The sequence below is a fragment of the Zingiber officinale genome, chromosome 11B (assembly GCF_018446385.1).
Source record: "Zingiber officinale cultivar Zhangliang chromosome 11B, Zo_v1.1, whole genome shotgun sequence".
NCBI lineage: Eukaryota > Viridiplantae > Streptophyta > Magnoliopsida > Zingiberales > Zingiberaceae > Zingiber > Zingiber officinale.
The window spans coordinates 66,483,211-66,503,172 of record NC_056007.1 but is presented as its reverse complement, the minus strand read 5'-3'; the positions used below and the strand labels follow the sequence as shown (position 1 = coordinate 66,503,172).

Sequence of the window (19,962 nt, the reverse complement as noted above, 5' to 3'; positions counted from 1 at the left end):
TTGCACATGGGACCTAGTATGGGGGGAGTAGATTGCTTCGGCCCTAGGTCCTCTGGGCGGGTGATGAGCAGTGTGCGGCTTCCGCTCGGAAGGTGGTGGACGCTCGGTTGGAGCTTCCTTCCTCCGGGCCGCCTGGGCTTCCTCCACATTGATATATTCATTATCCCGGTGTAGCATATGATCATAGTCTCGGGGCGGCTTCCGAATGAGTGAGCGGAAGAAATCCCCGTCCACGAGGCCTTGCGTAAATGCGTTCATCATTGTCTCGGAGGTGGCCGTTGGAATGTCCATGGCCACCTGGTTGAATCGCTGGATATAAGCTCTGAGCGACTCTTTGGGCTCTTGCTTGATGGTGAATAAGCTCACGCTAGTCTTCTGGTAGCGCCGACTGCTCGCAAAATGGTGGAGGAAGGCCGTTCGGAAGTCTTTAAAACTTGTGATGGATCCGTCCGGAAGCCTCCGAAACCACCGTTGAGCCGATCCCGAGAGGGTGGTAAGGAAAACTCGGCACTTTACTCCATCCGTGTATTGATGAAGGGTAGCGGTGTTGTCGAACTTACCCAAATGATCGTCCGGGTCGGTGGTTCCGTTGTATTCACCGATCATCGGAGGCACATAGTGCTTTGGCAGAGGGTCCTGCAGGATGACCTCTGAAAATTGACGGTTGATCCGCTCGGGCGAGGCATCCGCTCGGGGAGCCTTGCCTTTTCTGCTGTCTCGTCTTGGTACTTCATCTGATGAAGATCCTCGATCACGATTAACTGCTGCGGCTTCAGGAGGAGTGCAAAATAGGGCCCGATGAAATGGAACTGTGGTCGCGGGTGCTTCCGCTCGGCCTCCCGATGCGGACGTCGTTTGTTGCTCCATCCGCTCGGCTTGCGACTTCTGCCTTTGTTATTCCACTAGCTTGGCTGCTCTAGTTTCGATCAGAGCGTCGAGCTCCTCTGTGGAGAGCATCACTGAGTGCGATCGTCCAACTTCGTCCATTGCTTCCGATCGGATGCAGGAGCGTTCCCACAGACGGCGCCAAATTAATCCTGTCTGAGTCGCTGAATCAAAGGACACTGGGTACGTGACGTTCTTCGGATGCTGACGTAGATCTCCGACCACTTGCACCGACTTCCGGCGAACCTGCAAAGAAGTTGAGCCTGGAAGGGGTTCCCGGCGATGACCCTCCGACGCTCAAGTCAATCAAACGAAAAACAAGAAGGTGACTTCCAGGATCAGAGATTTCATCCCTCCAATGAAGTCTAAGGGGCCTTATATAGAGCTATGGGAGCTTGGTGCACACAACCCGAGGTGTACACGTGTCCTGTACCATATCGCAGCATGGGCTTGTCAGAAGAACATGTCTGACACCATACTACTATAGTCTGAGCGTCTCCTTGATGGGACAGCAGAATCCCTCGTCGTACGACACTGAGTATGGCCTGGTCCTCAAACATGCCTGTTGTCAGCGACAGGGGTTACTAAGATGACGTCCACACTGTCCCATACTTTTTGACTTCCTCTTCCCGGATCGACCATCAAACCGCTCGGCCAGAATATTCACATTTGGTCTGGCGTAGGTGGTCGTCCGTCCGAGAGGGTTCAGGGTCATCGCCTGCTCGGCTCTCATAGCCTGACACCTTGGCCGAGCGGGTAGACTGCTCGGCCGTTACTCTTTCTTTGCACCTCGGCCGAGCGGACTATCCGTTCGGCCATATGATCTTCTTTTATTCATTGTAAATATGGGCTCATGGCCAGATGGTTGTTCTCTCGTATGAAGGTCATTGCCTAGTAATCGGCCTGTCCCGCCCGCTCGTCGAGCCATGGGGTTGACCCCCCCTTTGACCATTGACTTCCACGTGTCGTTGACCTTGCCCTCATGAGAGCCCCCCGGCCTTATCACCGGATCAATATAGATAATAATATATGCGGGTACAAAATCTATCTCCAAAAATCGAAACTCATTAAGTCTAATAAATCTAAGTTAAATCATTTTAATAGATTCAATTTGTACTCATATACATAACTTATAATTAAACTCATCAATTAAAAATAATAACCAACAAGGTCATTAGAATCTTGTTTGATTTTGCCGAAATGATGTTATTTGTTTTCGATCTGGGTCACAGGCGAGGTGATATGATGAGAACAAGCTTTTTAGTGGATCCGACAAGAGGAGAATGTTTATACGATCACATCGCTTTGTGCCTGGCAATGGAAGCATGTCTTGATCATCTTGAAAATGTTTCCATCTTATGTTACAAACATCGGCCACTATATCTTGGTGACCTCAGGCGAAACTCTCCATCTGTTAGACAATTCTTCGCCTATTGGTCTTCCCAGGTTCGTAGAGTTGCGCATCTTTGTCATATATTTTCGTAAATCATATTAAATGGATAATACTGTCCACTATTAACATGTCTTGATAGGGAAATGGTAGACATGATGTGAGACTCAAAATCTCATACCAAAGAGTGTGACGATTTTGAATCGTTCATAAAATTGGGGGATTTATTTTTTATAATATCAATAAACTTTGTGATAAGCACAAATTCTCATTGTTAATTATATCCAATATTTATTGTGTTGTTCATGTCATTTGAAATAAAAGCATGACATTTGTTTATGGTTTCTCATAATATTACTTTCAAAGTGCCGGTGTAAGCAAGAGACAATAATATATGATAAGTTACTATCACAATGTGAGCTAAATATGTACGTTCATGCTTGTAAAAGTGTATTGACGAACATGTTCAGTATTACTTTTGGGTGGTCGGTTATAAGTTCATCCCGTAATTTACTGTAGGTCCGCGTTAGGTCAGTTAGAGGAGATGAATAATGTTGAAAATAAGTTAGAAAAATCTCTTACTATTTGAACTAAATAAGGACACAATACTAGCAAAATCAAATAACAAACATAAAAGAAATAATTAAAGAAAGTAAGAAAACTCAAAGAGTTAAATGGTTACAACTTAGGTGGTAGTTAATCTAAAACAATGAAAAGTTTACTAAAAAACTCCTTCGTTGAAGGCGGAGTAACATCTTATAGACGTTGACAACTCAAGAAATTAGCTAGAAAATTAATACAGTGATTGTTGTTGAATTCCTAATTCGAAGGGATTTTTTATAGCCTCCCGGGATAAGGTTACCATTCGCTGACGTGGCTCGGAGGCGCCTCCAAAGGGATCTAGGGTGTTGTAGGGAACTAGAGTGCTTAACACGCAAAAAACGTAGTAGAAAATAACTAGTTCCTTTCCAGAAAATCCATGTGAAGGAAAACTATATACTAAGTTTTGTTAAAGGGAGTTACCTTTATTACATAAATACGAACTCTCGACAGCTTGGATCTCAGCAAGATCAAGTGTTCGCGTCTCTTTCGGTATCCACACGAACAAGTCTTCCATCTGTCTTCACGAACTCAAGAAGTGGAGAAGAAAATCAATCAAAGGTTGTGCTAGCAACCACTTTGTTGAGTTTCATCCAAGTGAAGAGAGGAGAGAAGAAGAAGAGCAAGAACACATTCACATACTCATAAAATGAATCAAAAATCCTTTTGTACTCATTCATGAAATTTGACCACTCTTCATCCAATGCATCAAATACATGAGAAATTCAAAATTAACCACTCTTCATCCAATGCATGATCAATTCTTAATTGAACACTCCTCTTCCTTCATGAATTCAAATTTATCAAATCACTTAATGAGTCTAACTCATTAGTCATCAATCTGAATTGACTCAACAAGTCTAATTTGAATTGGTCTCAATCCAATAGTTGGATCCAATTGAATCTAACTCAATGAGTCCAATGAATTAGAATTAATACAATGATCCATCATATAAACCTATATCCAAATCAATTTATTCTTTGTATGTGACCCAATATGTCCTCATAATGTTGGCAATATCTCTAAAACTATTTTAGATACATAAATAATGAGTGACATTTAGTAAGACATCATTGCTACCCAAGTGATGAGAATGTTGAGATCTGACCTAACCTTTCCATATATATTATCGTGTATGACTCAATCATTCTATCCTTGATATCTAGATTAATCAATGAGGCATAGACCGTGTCATCCTCTTATTAATCTTTGTGTTTCTTGATTTCTAAGTAGACACACTCAATTAAATAAGCTCAATATCGTATATTGACTCATTTAACCATGGTCATACATTCTTGTGTCCTACTAATCAAGAGGTCCATAGATATCGCTTCCGTCATATGAAAGAGATAGATCTCATCTACATCACTCACATCTCTCCGCATAACTTATTGCATACTCAATTATTGACTTTATTGTCCACCTTGTTACAGGTGATGCTTATCGATATCAAAGTACACAACTCCTTATGTAGGGAGTTGTAGTGACTTTAGGTCTAAGGACTATTCATACCAATAGTCACATTAGAATATTTATAACACTCATATAATGATCCATGAAATATTCTCAAAGCGGGTCATTCAGTATATATTCTCTAATATACACTCATGTGTCAAGCTAATATCTCATATCCATGACTTGTGAGATTAAGTCATCCGTTAACCTACGTGCTAATCTCAAAACATTAATATTGTTCTTGTATATTAATGTTTGACTAAAAATAGTTAAAAGTAGCGTTCTATATATCTATAATATCTCACTATCAATTCAACCAATTGATATATTGTACATTGTCACGCCCCGGAGGAGTCTCTGTCCGAAGAAATTTCGGCAGCATCTCCCCTGTACGGCGGACAATCTGAAACTTTTCTACAAGCACTATATACCTCAGCCACATGCGGCTGGAATAATAACAATAAAAGAAAACAAACACCACGCAGTTAATATCAAATTCAGCCTCTGGCTGACACAACCACGCAGTTAACAATAAAGCAGCCCACTCGGCTGTACCAAAACCAAAACACAAAAACTGCTAGCCGGCTAGACTTACACAACCAATAACATAAATACGAAATACCACATAACAACGTCAACACTCCAAAAATAAAACCAGAGTACAGAGCTAAACAAACTGATACATAAAACAAACAAAACATATGTGAAACCGATAAGTCTTCTGATGTGACGTGGGGACCAGCAGACAGGATGCTCCAAGCGACACCATAAATAACCTGGTACCTGAAAAGATAGTGTCAACGGGGGTGAGTTCAACAACTCAGCGAATACCAATGGACATGAGTAGTAAGATATATCTAACAGCAACAAACATGGAATACAACTTCCTAATCATATATAAGGAATATGCAAAACTGAAAGGTAACTGAGGAAGCTGTACTCACCAGGAACTCCTATCCAGATAAAAGGGTCGTCAAACCAAAAGTGTCAATAATCCTGTATGCAGGTCAAAAGTATGCATCCAACCAAAATGCAGCAACCAAATGCAGCAAACACAATCACAATAATACAAAATACATCAATGCATATGATGCTAATGATGCGTCCTGGTCACCCCTGACGCCAGTCAGTCCTCTCACACACAAATGGCGAGACCGAGTGGGTAGGGCTGTGACAACCGTGCACTCTGTCGTCACTACTCCTGATGAGTGACCGAGTGGACGGGATGCTGTCGGAGTACTCCTGTCCTGTGACCCCAAATCATAAATGGGGGAGCTCAATGCTCTCAACTCCCGGTACACGATGACGGGGAGGTATCTCCCCACGCCGAGTCACCGACCAACGGAGCCAACAGAGTCCACCGTCACGGCTACTACGCTGCTACACTAAATGCCGAGCTAAACAGAAGGAATCGATCACGGCTACCACGCCGAGTCCTCGGACCAACGGAGCTAAACAAGAACCGCCACACACCTGCCCGATATACCACTAAACCATGAGTGGGGTGTGTGCAGTACATGTACTAGCGATGGGCTCAACCATAGTGGAGCCGACAATCGCGACAAAGCATGAAATCATGATGCATGTCACTATGCATAACAAAAACTGATCAACATAACCATATCCATATATACAAAATGGGTACTGTAAAAGCGATGGTCACTTACCAAAATCTAGAATACACAGGTCAGATAGAATATCAAAAACCTATGTCCTGAACAAAATAAGTATGGAATATCCTGATCAGCATAGAAAAATCCATATATACATAATATGGGTACCACAGTATCAGTAGGTCAGTCCATGGATCTAGGACATACAGGTCCTCTATGGTATAACAACCTAGACCCAAATCATATCCCTCTTCCATAGCATATGTACCAACAATATACACAGATCAAAGAATCAGGGTCTAAACACCCGAATCATATATGATATACAAATAGAGGTACACAAATCTGATATGGCACAAAAACCTAAGTATCAGATAATCTAGATATATAGGCCAGAAACAACAATCCAAATCCTTCCTAACCTCAGTAAGCATGGTATGTCACTCTAGAAACTAAAATACTCATGGTAACAAGATAATCATGGCAACAAATCACGAGATATAAGCACGGATACATTACAGGTGACAAACCTAACATGCTATGGATATCAAACAGTAACATACCAAAGGCAAACATGTTCATTGCATGTAGTTATAAAATACTATGCATATCCAATGACAATATCATAAAAGATAAGTCAAGAGGTACCCGCCTCCAATAGGAAAGATCCAATCAGTCCAAATCCGGACGTTAAGAAACTTGTCTCGCGTCAAGGTCCTGTGATAAATAGTATAATTTAGCTAAGTATAAACAAATAGCTAAATAAATTTCTAATCCATCGACCATCTAAGGTTAGTTTTATTAACCCTAATTACACCAAAAATCAACCAACATATTTGATTGTATTCATTAAGCCTTACCTCTGGATCACACAAAAGGAAGATCACAGCGATTAGGGCTTTCTCCAACAATGTCTGCAAAGGAAATCACCATATAAGGTCTACACAGGATTTAATATAATTAACCCTATGCTTACATAACAAAAGTAATACCAATAGCTCAAACTATCGAAATCATCAAGTTCATCTTCCCATACTCACCTCAACAGTAATTAACTTAACACCAACCTTACCCAAATTCCCTGATGCCTCAACACTGCTCAAAACCTATAGAACTTACTGCCAAGATCCGGAGAAGCTGCTGTGAGAAATCAGTGACAAATACCACTGTTATCAGCCAACAAATCCAACATAAGATCCCAAATCAACAATTGAAATACCTCTTTATTTGCCTTACCCAACTCGATAGCCCTTGTTTTTCTCTCTGCCGGCAGCTGGTGGCGAAGCAGGAAGAAGGCAGCTGGTGGCGCAGTAGGAAAAATTACCAGTCGGGTAGGCTGACCACAACCCAACCCAGAGGAGTTAGGGTTCGGATCCAGCAACAAGAGGGAACCTAGGACAAAGGAAGGAGTCGGCTAGGCACTGCACAGTGGAGGAGTCGGCGTCGGCAGAGGGAGGACAGCCGGTTGCCGGTTGTGGTAGCGGTGACACTGTGCAAAACTAGGGCAGAGAGAAACGGGAGAAGGGCGTCGGCGGCGCTGGGATCCCCACGGCGACAGCGGCCTGGGTCGGTCCTGGTGGCCGGCAATGTCCCGTGCGGCGGCTAGGGCTGAGGAAGAGCGGCAGTGCTCGGCGTCGGCACCAGTGGGCATAGAGCAAGCTTTCGGCGATTTTAGGGCAGGGGAAAGCTTCGGCTCGGGTGGAGAAGAAGATGAAGAAAAGGTCTTCGGGTGTGCGGCTCGGGAGGAAGAAACCGCCGGCCGGCGGTTAGGGCCGGCGTCGGGCGCGAGAGAAGAAGAGTGGAGTGGATGAGGGCTCGGGCTCGGCACAGTAACGAGGAGAGAAAAAAAATATAAGGAAAAAGAAAAGGGAAAAGGAAAAGAAAAATAAAACTTTTCCTTATTAAAATTGGGTAGCCTAAACAGGCTTTTTCGGACCCCATTTTTATCCCCGTTAACTCGTCCGTACGAGCTCCGAAAAATTCTTGAAAAATGTCCATAAATTTCGAAAAATTCCCTTATTAATATTCGTCATTTTTCCGGTATTTTATAGTGCACTAGAACCTACTACCCTAGGACATTACTATACTTATTCATTCAACATTGAACTGAATTAAATATAATAACCAACTTTACCTTTTTATTAATTAATAAAATATGATACAAAAATGCCCTATCAATCATCTCATAATTAGTACTAGGGATAATACTAACAGGCGTCTCTAATATGGATAAAGTTTTATCCTAAGTGCAACAGTCGCCAACATCTTTGCCATGTTGGAAGGCGGCTTCAGCGGATTGAAGGCACTTTAGCGCATATGCTTAAGGCGCCTTCAAGTTTGCTTAAGGCGCCTTCAATCTTGCTTAAGGCGCCTTCCCGCCTTTCCATCCAAGGCACCTTAGGCACATTGGAGGCGCCTCAAGTCTCGAATACGGCAGCTTCTTTGCTAAAAAAAGACACCTTCAACACCATTAGAGATGCCTTGAGAACTATTCATCCGAACTATCTCTTTCCCTTGTTCGCTTGGGTGATGCTCCGGCTGTCCGAAATTGAACTCATTTAAATCTGACTCTAGTTTTCTCCTCAGCAGGCTTTCTCCTCGGGTTCTTGTCCCTTGGTTACGTCGCACACTTCCTTCTCGTTTGTCGGTGTACTCTTCCGTAGTACCTCATCTCTCGGATGTACCGGGCCCGTCAATTTACTTCTCGTGTCATCCTTGTCACTAGCTGCATCTTCCGCTCGACTTCTTGTGTTCCTAAGTTCCCGCACACTCAGACAAAAGGCATCAAAACTACATTACCTAACTTAACTCAGTTGACTGCATCAAAACTAACTCAGGGTACTTACAATCTCTCTTCTTTTTTTTTTGATATACATCAATCCAAGTTAAGTTAGGATAAAAAAATAATAAAATATTTTAAGCAAATAAATTTGCAATCATTACTATTAACAAGTTTGCAGTAAAAACAAGTATAGAACATGAAATTTTATAATAAGTTTACCTCCCCTTAACTTATTCCCTCTTCCCTTTGATTACATCAAAGAAAATAGATAAAATATGAAAAAATAAAATACAAATATTGGGAAATATTCTTGGGATTATAAACAGAATTTTTAGGAATATGTCATTTTATCAAAATTAATTTCCAAACAGAATAATTTTTATCAATTAATCCTCAATTTTTGGAAAAATAATTTAAAAATAATTTTTAAAATTCAAAAATTTTAAAAACTTTTGTTAATAACAAACATAAGCATTTGAAACATGACAAAAATTTCACTAATAGAATATTATTACTTTAACCATAATAAATTTTTTAAACATAAATGGTTATTTTCGAACTTAAATATTTAAAAATAGATTTTTAATTCAAAATATTATGTTGCTTTTTCTTAACATTCAAAATATAATTTTCCTTAAGCTGAAAAATCACGTTTTACAAAATTTATCTCCGAAACAATTTTAAATTTACATTTATATTTTTTGATAAAAAAATTTATAAAAAATTGATAATTATCAAAATAAAATCTAGAAAATTTTTATTCTAACATAAAACTAATTCAATATCATAAAAAAAATTAAATTTTAAAAACATTTTTAATCATCAAAATTTAATTTTGAAAGAAAAATAAAAAAATAATATAATAGTCAGTAATTTTGAAAATTTTCTATTAGATGATATTTTTATTTTTTACAAAAAAAAAAAATTAATACAAAACATAAAACATAAAAAGAAAACATGCGAAATAATTAATTTTAAACAATGTTAAAAATTAAAGTAAATTCAATTTAAAGCATGTATAAAAATTAATTTTAATTTTACTAAACATGGTTTAGGAACTCAAAATAAATTGATTTATCAAGTAATTTTTAGGAATAGATTTTCTAACTAATTTTATAATTTGACCCCTATGATTTTGTGAATATCAACTAAGTCTTTTATAGTTTCTAAAATTCTTTTGTGAAGCATATGAGTTTGAACTGTAGAATTTTCTAATAGTTGTATTTTACTTTTTAACTTTCCATTTTCATCCTATAGTTTATCAAATTCTTCTTTTAAGCATGCATGCATAGTTATTTTTTGTGTTTATATATTTTACCCTAGTTTTACACAAACATCTAGAAAGCATCTGAATTGCATCATAAAGTTGGTTAGAGGTAAGAGTCATACCTCACTTATCATGTTGGACTCATCATTCGAAGCTTCCCCTTCATCGATGCTCATCTCGAACGAGATTTTGTCATTTTATTAATCTTGGTGACTTGCCATTAGCATAAGCTTAGCATATTGCTCCGTCTAAAATTCGGATGATGACGTCTTATCCCAAGTTCCCTTGAGATTTTTGTGCTTTGACTGTCTTGGCCTTTTGTCCTTCTTTTTCTTCCTTTTCTTCAGCTTTGGATAGTTATCTTTTGCGTGTCCTTCATCACAATTGTAGCACTTTATTTTCCTTTTTCCTTGAAAAAACTTCTTATCTTGTGACTTGTTAAACTTGTTAGACTTAAAAAACTTTGAAAATTTTCTTACCATGTATGCGCTTTCATCTTTATCGAGGGTTGTGTCAAAATATGATTCATCATTCTTGGCTTTCAGGTCAACGTTATTGTTGACTTTTCTATGTCTTTAATACCTACACATCGATACTCATGAAGTTCGAAAGTTGAAAACAAATTATCTAAAGTACTTATCTCAAGGTCCTTGAAGATATAGTAAGAGTCTACTATAGATGTCCATGTCGATGTTCTTGGAAATGCATTCAGGGCATACCGTAATAAATCCCTATTCATTACTGATTCTCTGAGGTTGTTGAGTTTCATGATCAATTCTTTGATCTTGGCATGCAGTTGATCCACCTTTCCCCCTTCTTCCATCCGAAGGTTAATTAGTCAATTTCAGAGGATGTCTTGTCTTGCTATCTTGTCCTCCGATGTTCCTTAGTGAAGCTCCAGGAATGTCTCTTAGAGTTCTTTGGCCTAGCTGTAGCTGCCGATGTGGTTGACTCTTGAGGTAGTAATATGGTTAGTATATGAAATTCTGCTTTTCTGTTAGCCACAAAGTCAACCTGCTCCTTCTTGTTCAAGAGAAACTCTTCTTTTTCTTCTCTGTGTTGATTTTTGGGTACTATAAAATCATATTTAATTTGATTATTAATAATAAATCAAAATCTATTTTAAAAAATACATCTATTTTCTTTTTCCATGTTGTGAACTCTTCCTCAAATTTTGACGGGTGAATGCTAGATCCGACCATCTCCTTGTTGCTTTAGTTGGTGGTTAGTCTTTCTAAAGCACACCTCACTCTAATACCAATTATAGGTCCGCGTTAGGTCGGCTAGAGGGGGTGAATAGCCCTAAAAACAAGTTAGAAAAATCTCTTTTTATTTGAACTAAACAAGGACAAAATATTAGTAAAAACAAAGTTTGCATGACATGTTTAAGGGAATGAATGTATAGGTTAAGAGAAAATCTATTTTGAATAATCATCAAGTGAGAGTTAATTGAGGAGTTAACTTAGTGTTAAGTTGATTAAACCCTAAGTATAAAGGTATTGCTAAAGTACCCCTAACTCATTTAACATCGATTCTTCCCCAAATCCTTATTCTTTGCCCTGCCTCGTCGTTGCTCCTTCTTCCGATCGATCGCTGCAGAAGCAGCTATACCACCTCCACTCCTTCTCCCCCTCGATCGTTGCAAAGTAGCCTTGCCTCCGCCACACCTTCTTCCACTTGATCACCATGGAAGCAACTGTCGCTGAGTGTTGTTGTTGCTAGAGAGAAGGATTAATGCAAGGGGATAGGGCTAACTTTCCCTCTCATGTGTGGACTTGAGCAACACCGCTTCCACCAAAGGCCAGTGCCTCCTTCCTCCCCTCTATCACGGGACATTGTGATGTAGTTGATCGCGGTCGATAGTCAGCACCGGCTGAGGCATAGCTATCCGGCACATCCAACCACGAGTGAGTATGACATGCCCTCTCTACCTCGACTTTCCCTTGCTACCAGTGTATAATTCCCTTCACTAGATTTTAATCACAACCACGAGATTCTTTTCTCTGTTCACAAGATGGTACAGTGAGCATTTTTATCTTTGTTTTCTTTCTATCTGATCGCTATCCATGGTACTCATCCGATCTACATCTGGTTGCAGATCCAATCAGTAGCACTACAACCCTATTGAATTCTGGCCATCAAGTGCTTATTTGGGGTTCTTGACACAGAGGGTAGTAACTTCACCTAATTTCGACCGTAACTTCTGACAGCAATTTCTCCGATCGAGAGTAAACAATGGTATCTCTAGAGTTGAATGAGTTGTTGGAATTGATTCATGTTCAAGCCTAACCTAATGTGATTATGGAATGGATAGGCGTTAATTAATTTAATTTGGTTTGTGAATGGTTAGGGATAACTAGTCCAATTGGATTGTGGAATGCTTAGGGATATCAAATCCAATGTAGTTGTTATTGATTATGGATGAGATTAGTCAGTTCTTTTGAAATGAATTAAGTATAGTTGATTTATGATAGGTTTGATTTAATCATTAGATTAATTAACAAATGACTAATATTGATATGTGATGGAGTAGATACAAGTAGTATTGACTTATTAGTAAACGGATTGTTATATGGATTAATTAGGGATGGTAATATGGCTAACCCTAATTTGATCAATGAATGATATTAATTGAAGTTAAATAATTAATTAGAGATTAATTAATGATCATTTGATTGAGATTTTTCCTAATTAGTTTTGGGATTTTATTTAGCTATTTAAATCATATGAATTTAGCTAAATTATATGACTTTTTACCAAAAGGAGCGGTCACATTTTCTTATTTACCAAAAGTAATACCCTAGTTTCAAAACTACTAAAAAGAGCACCAAACATAGTGTTATTCCCTTCCTACCCCTCCCGTCAACCTCCTAAATCCCACGCTATTTTTCAATGCTTGGGCTTGATATGGGAAAATATCAGGCCTACACTGGGCCTGATATTGGACCATATCAGGCCCAGCATGAGCCTGATATTTTTTATATCAGGCCCAACATGCATGATATGAGAAAATATTAGGCCCAGTGTGAGCCTGATATGAAAAATATCAGGCTCAGGCTGGGCCTGATATTAGACCATATTAGGCCCAAGCTAGGCCTGATATGAAAAATATTAGGCCCATGCTGGGCTTGATATTGGACCATATCAGGCCGAGAGTAGGCCTGATATGGGAAAATATCAGATCCATCGTGGGCCTAATATGAGATCATATCAGGCTGGGCTTGATATGAGAATATATCAAGCCCTTTTTAATCCTAAAGACAGGGAATGTATTGGAAAACGGCGAGAGAGAGAGAGAGAGGAGATTTAGGAGGTTGGTGGAAGGGGTAGGAAGGGAATAATACTATTTTGGTGCTCTTTTTGGTAGTTTTAAAACTATGATGCTCTTTTGGATAAATAAAAAAACGTGGTCGCTCCTTTTGGTAAAAAGTCGTAAATTATATGTTTGATGTAGGACTCTGATTTGGGGCGAGCATCATGACATGAGATTTATTTTGATACGATCAACATTTTGAGGTGGATATTTCTTCCTTGGCCTCTATAGTTCATTGAATTTAGTGTATAATTTTTAATTGATAAATTAGGTTGCTTTACCTTAAATCTACTCGTATTAATCCATGTTTGATACTTGCATGCTTGATCTTTGAGATAATCTAGGTATTTCTTATAAAGTCTTAGCTTTGATATCTATACTTTGTAGAGTATACACATGTAGAGTATATGCTATAGGAGATACCTTATTGACTGAGTTAACGTGTTGATTATATGTATGATGTTGAGTGTACACATATTTTGGTATGTACTATTGGAAGAATCATATTGATTATACCTATGTTGTATATGCACACGTGTCTGGTGTGTACTATCAGAGAAATTATGTCGATTATACTAGGTGAGCATGTTGGTGATCTTGTGGTCGGCTAGAAGGGGGGTTGAATAGCTTGGACACCCCTAAGTCGATTGCTTCTTCTACAATGTTAGCGCACAAGAGGAAATACAACTAACTAATAAAAACAATAAGGATGGAATACCAAACTGCTAACACGATTCCTTTTACATGGTTCGGAGATTGCTTGCTCCTACTCCACGGCTTATCCTTGAGGTGGACGAACCCTTAATCCTTCTATGGATTAGTCCCAGGCAATCTCCAACTAAAGCATACTCCTTCTCGATGGAGTACAACCTCTCACAAAGATTTCTTCCTCTTACAAGATGGAACTTAGGTTTTGGAGGAAGAGAAAGACTTGGAAGCTTTGGGCAAAGACTTAGGAGTTATTCAACAAGCATGAGTAGTCTCCTTCATGCCCCAAAGCTCCCCTTAAATAAGAGGAGAGAGTTGATTACAACTGTTGGGGATACTTGGAATATCGTTCTGTTTCCCTGTACAAAAAAAATTTGTACAAGCACAGAACTTTTCCTAGCAACCCATGTGCTCTTCAGAAGTCAAACTTGAATTGGAAACGAAACTTAACATTTTTACTCCAAGTTCGTTCTTCAAAGTTAAACCTGGATTGGAAATGAAACTTAACATTTTTACTCCAAGTTCAACCCTTGTGTTCTTCTGAAGTTAAATCATATTACATAAGTTGATTAAATATTTATTTCAAGGATTGACTTTCAGGTCGTAGGCGAGGCACTAGACCTTCTTGGTTTTGGGATCATCCACCACTTCCTAGATAAAGCCTTTCAAAGAAATTGAATATTTAAACTTCTCACAATAACCTTAGGTTTAACTACAAAGACCTCAATCAAAGCACAAGATCGAAACATAAATCAAAGCATAAAAATGAAAACACGAAATCACTAGCCTCCGGTGTTGGTATTTCAGGATCCATACAAAAAAAACAAAACTAGTTGTATTGCAGAATAAATAACTAGTTGTACCTTTATTCGTAGACAAAGACCTCTTGATCTTCTGCCGTATTCCTCTCCTCTTCTTAGACGTCGTGTGGGCGACGATCTACCAAGACAAAAACACACGAACCCTTTTTGTTTCCAAGCCGCCTACCACCAAAGGATGCAAAGAAAAGAACACCTCCTTCTTCTTCTCCTCCAAACCGTCGTCCACCAAGGTGCTTCGTCTCTTCATTTTCTTTTCCTCCAAGCTCCGGCCACCAAGAGAAGATGGGATGCCGGCCCTACAGGGAAGAAAAGGGAAGAAGAAAAGAAGTGGGGCGCCGACCCTAGAGGAAAGAAAAGAAAGAATGGGGCGCCGACCTTAAGGGAAAGGAGAGGGTTTTTAGTTGTGGAGAGTAACTTATCAATTCTTAATTGAATTGTTGATTGTTGTGGCACAACCTCCTCTCCTTTATAACCCTTTGCCCCAAATAAAAAAGGAGAAAAAGTAATAGATTTTTGTTTAGAAAAATTTTCTAGAAAAGAATTAACATAATTCTTTTTAGAAAAAATTCTTAAAAAGAATTAGTATAATTCTTTTTAGAAAATTTCTAAGAAAGAATCAACAGAATTTTTTTTAGATAAATCTCTAGGAAATAATTAGCATAATTCTTTTTAGAAAAATTTCTTAGGAAAGAATTAGTATAATTCTTTTTAGAAAATTTCTAAGAAAGAATCAATATAATTCTTTTTAGAAAAATCTCTAGGAAAGAATTAACATAATTCTTTTTAGAAAAATTTCTTAAGAAAGAATTAATATAATTCTTTTTAGAAAATTTCTAAGAAAGCATCAACGTAATTCTTTTTAGAAAAATATCTAATTCTGTTGAGAAAAAATCTCCCCATTTTTTTCTTCTTTTCTTTTCCTTTTGGTTTGGCCAGCCCCTTGCTTGGGCACCAAGCAAGGCTTGGCCGACCCCTTCCTTGGGTAGGAAGCAAAACCAAAATAGGTAATGCGAGGCTTTATAGAGGCTACAACAGGGACCGAGAGGAGAAATTGGTTTGAACCTCCTGATGGACTTGAGCTTCCTGTGTTCGACCCAAACACTCAACTCAAGTTCATCAATAATAACTCATACCACTAAAGAGTTATTATTGAACTACCGCACCAATCCCGTATTACAATATGGACTCCTTCTTATCATGAGTGCGTTAGTCTCTCTGTGTTTAAGATATCGTATGTCTGTTAATTAAATGAGTTATTGACAACTCACTTAATTAACATCTAGCTCCAAGAGTAGTATCACTCAACCTTATTATCATGTCGGACTAAGTCCACCTACAGGATTTACATGATAATCCTTATGAGCTCCTCAATGGGACATCATCAACCTAGATCACTAGGACACAATTTCCTTTTATAATCAACAACACATCATATAAATAATATTATTTCCCAACTGATCGGGCCTATTGATTTAACTGAATAAATCTCACCCTTTGATAAATTAAAGAAAATACTAAGTATATGTGTTTGTTATTATATCGGGATTAAGAGTACGCACATCCATAATAACAGAGGTTTTGTTCTTTTATACAGTCAGTATAAAAAGAAACAAACTTAAATGATCATACTCAATACACACATAGTGTACTAGTGTAATTTTATAGTCAAGATAAACTAATATCAAATCACACTACAACTATTCCAATGGTTTGTCCCAATCCATCTTGGTTGTGAGCTACTATTTATAATTTATAAGGAACTGATAACATTATCTTCTATGTGACACCACACATCATGTTATCTACAATACAAATTAAATGGGCAACTGCATTTAACTAAATGCAGACATTTGACCAATGTGATTTTCATTTCAAAATAAATGTTCATACAAAAAGCTAGACTTTTAGTATACATCCTAACAATCTCCCACTTATATTAAAAGACTATGTTGTCATATATGCTGCCATACATCTGATTCTCATCCCCTCAACATGGCCATCAAAAGCTCTCGCTGGAAGGGCCTTAATGAAAGGATCTGTCAGGTTATCTGCTGATACAATCTTGGCGACAACAACTTCTCCTTGCTTTACGATGTCTCGTATCAGGTGGTACTTGCGCTCAATGTGTTTACTTACCTTATGGGCTCGTGGTTCCTTCAAGTTTTCTACTGCACCACTATTATCACAATAAATTGTGATAATTTTGGGCAAACCAGGAATTACATCTAAGTCCATCAAGAAGTTTCTGAGCCATACTGCTTCTTTGGCTGCCACATATTCAGCTTCCATGGTAAAGTCCAAAACGCATTTCTGCTTAACACTCCTCCATGTTATGGCTCCACCTCCCAAAGTAAACACATACCCCGAGGTTGCATTACTACTGTCCCTATCTGATTGGAAATTTGAATCCGTGTAACCTACAGGGAGTAAATCATCTGTCTGGTAAACCAGCATATAATCTCTAGTCCTTCTCAGGTACTTTAATATATGCTTTACGATAGTCCAATGCCCCTGTCCTGGATTACTTTGATATCTGCTAACCATACCCACAGTAAAACAGATATCCGGTCTCATACATAGCATTGCATACGTTAGGCTTCCTACAGCCGAAGCATAAGAAACTGCCTTCATCTCCTCTATCTCCTTTGATGTTTTAGGACACATCTCTTTAGATAAAGGTACTCCATGCCGAAAAGGTAGAAGACCTTTCTTGGAGTTTTGCATGCTAAAACGAGCTAGGATAGTATCGATGTATGAAGTTTGGGATAAGCACAACATTTTTTTCTTGCGATCCCTTATTACTTTGATCCCAAGAATATGTCCACATTCTCCCAAGTCCTTCATATCAAATTGCTTGGACAACCATACCCTTACGTCTGACAACACTTTGACATTGTTCCCAATGAGCAAAATGTCATCTACGTATAGTACAAGATATACCACCACATTTCCATCACATTTCTTGTATACACAAGATTCATCCGAATACTGAATGAATCCATAAGACTGGATTACTTCATCAAATCGGATGTTCCAAGATCTCGAAGCTTGCTTCAGTCCATAAATGGACCAATTGAGCTTGCATACAAGATGCTCTTTGCCCTTCGCAATGAATCCCTCTGGTTGCTTCTTATGGATGTTTTCTTCAAGACTTCCGTTAAGGAAAGTTGTCTTGACATCCATTTTCCAAACCTCATAATCCATATGAGCAGTAATAGATAAAAGAATTAGGATATACTTGAGCATGGCTACCAGTGAAAAGGTTTCCTCATAATCGATTCTCTCTTTCTGAGTATACCCCTTCGTAACAAGCCTTGATTTAAAGGTTTCCACCTTTCTATCTACTCCTCTTTTCCTTTTGTAGACCCATTTACATCCAATGGCTTTTACACCATTGGGTGGTTCTACAAGCTCCCAGACTTGATTAGAATACATGGATTCCATCTCAGAGTTCATTGCACTTTGCCAAGATGCTGCATCTTTATCTTGGAGTGCTTCATCATATGTGCAGGGATCAGGTTCATGTTCACCAGGGATCAAGTCTGAAGGCTCTCCCAAAAACATGAATCTATCAGGTTGCCAAATAATCCTCCCACTACGACAAGGCACTACCTATAATTGTGCAACATTTATGACACGCATTGCAGTTTCTTGTGGTATCTCATCTTGTATCGTTGGTACTAAAGTAGACGTGTCTTCTCTTATTTCCTCAAGAACAATTTTACTCATAAGCTTGTGGTTCATCATGTAGTCCTCTTCTAAAAATCATGTATTGGTGCTAACAATAACCTTCTGATCTTTAGGACTATAAAATAATCACCTTTCATTCCTTTAAGATAACCCACAAATAAGTGAACTTTTGTACGTGATTCCAACTTATCAACATCTCCCTTTAGCACATGTACTGGACTACCCCAAATTTGAATGTGTTTCAAACTAGGCTTATGTCCGTTCCACAATTCTGTGGGAGTAGAGGGTACTGACTTAGAAGGTACCAGGTTCAAAATTTTCACTACCGTTTACAGAGTATATCCCTAAAATGAATTTGGTAATTCTAAAAGGGAAAGATTAAAACCTCTCTCTTTTAAATTTCCTATTGTTGTATCATGGGAGTTATTGAATTTAGAGTATATAAATTGTCAACCAACGTACCAGAATAGACAACTACCCTATTTTTCTTGACAACTACTTTATCGTCAAAAGAAATAGAATATCCATCCATAAATAGTTTAGAAACTGAAATCAAGTTCTTTCTAAAACTTGGTACATAAAGATAATTTCTCAAAATCAATATTTTATTACTATCAAAAGATAAATAAACATCTCCTACTGCAACAACCACCACTCTCGTAGCATTGCCCATGTAGACAGTGATCTCCCCTTCATGTAGTTGTCGAGTTTCCTGGAACCCTTATAATGAATTGCAGACATGATCAGTGGCTCCTGTATCTACACACCAGGTACTAGTAGATAACACCGCTAAACATGTTTCAACAACTAATGAATAAGATATACCTTTATTGTTCTGCTTTTTGTGAGAATAGTCCACCTTCCAATGTCCAGACTGCTTGCATGTGAAGCATTTTCCCTTCGGCTTCTTCACCCCTGCTTGCGGTCTAGTCCCTTGAGGTCGAATCACCTTCTTTGCTGAACCAACTTGTATCTTTTTCTTCTTCCTGCCTTTCGTCTTAGAAGCAGAAACGTTTTTAGCAATGTGAATTTGAGAACTTTGACGAAATAGCTCTTCTGCTGCTTGAAGTTCTGTCAGAAGTTCCACCAACAAATATGTCCTTTTGTTCATATTATAGTTCAGGCGGAACTACTTAAAACTCTTAGGTAGTGTTTGGAGAATGATATCGACCTGGATTTCCCCATCGATTTCGGCTCCAAGGATTTATATTTCGTTCAAATGAGCCATCATCCTGAGGATATGATCCCTTACGGGTGTCCCCTCAGTCATGGTGGTCGTCATCAAGTTTCTCATAGCCTCCTGCCTAGCAACCCGATTCTGGTGTCCGAAGAGTTCTTTGATCTTTACATCATGTCATAGGCAGTAGGAAAGGCATGATGCTGTGTTGCAGCACATTTGACATAAATGCCAAAATGTAGCACTGCGCCATCTCATCT

At 38.6% G+C, this 19,962-nt stretch overlaps 1 long non-coding RNA gene across 1 annotated transcript; it reads right to left on the bottom strand.

Moving 5' to 3' along the window:
- Positions 1–6,600: 6,600 nt before the first annotated feature.
- On the bottom strand, positions 6,601–7,763 carry LOC122034793. The gene is made up of 3 exons (XR_006126782.1): positions 7,181–7,763; positions 6,805–7,084; positions 6,601–6,661 (listed from the first exon to the last, which is right to left on the bottom strand). It is a non-coding gene; the product is annotated as an uncharacterized LOC122034793 (long non-coding RNA).
- Between the last annotated feature and the right edge of the window lie 12,199 nt (positions 7,764–19,962).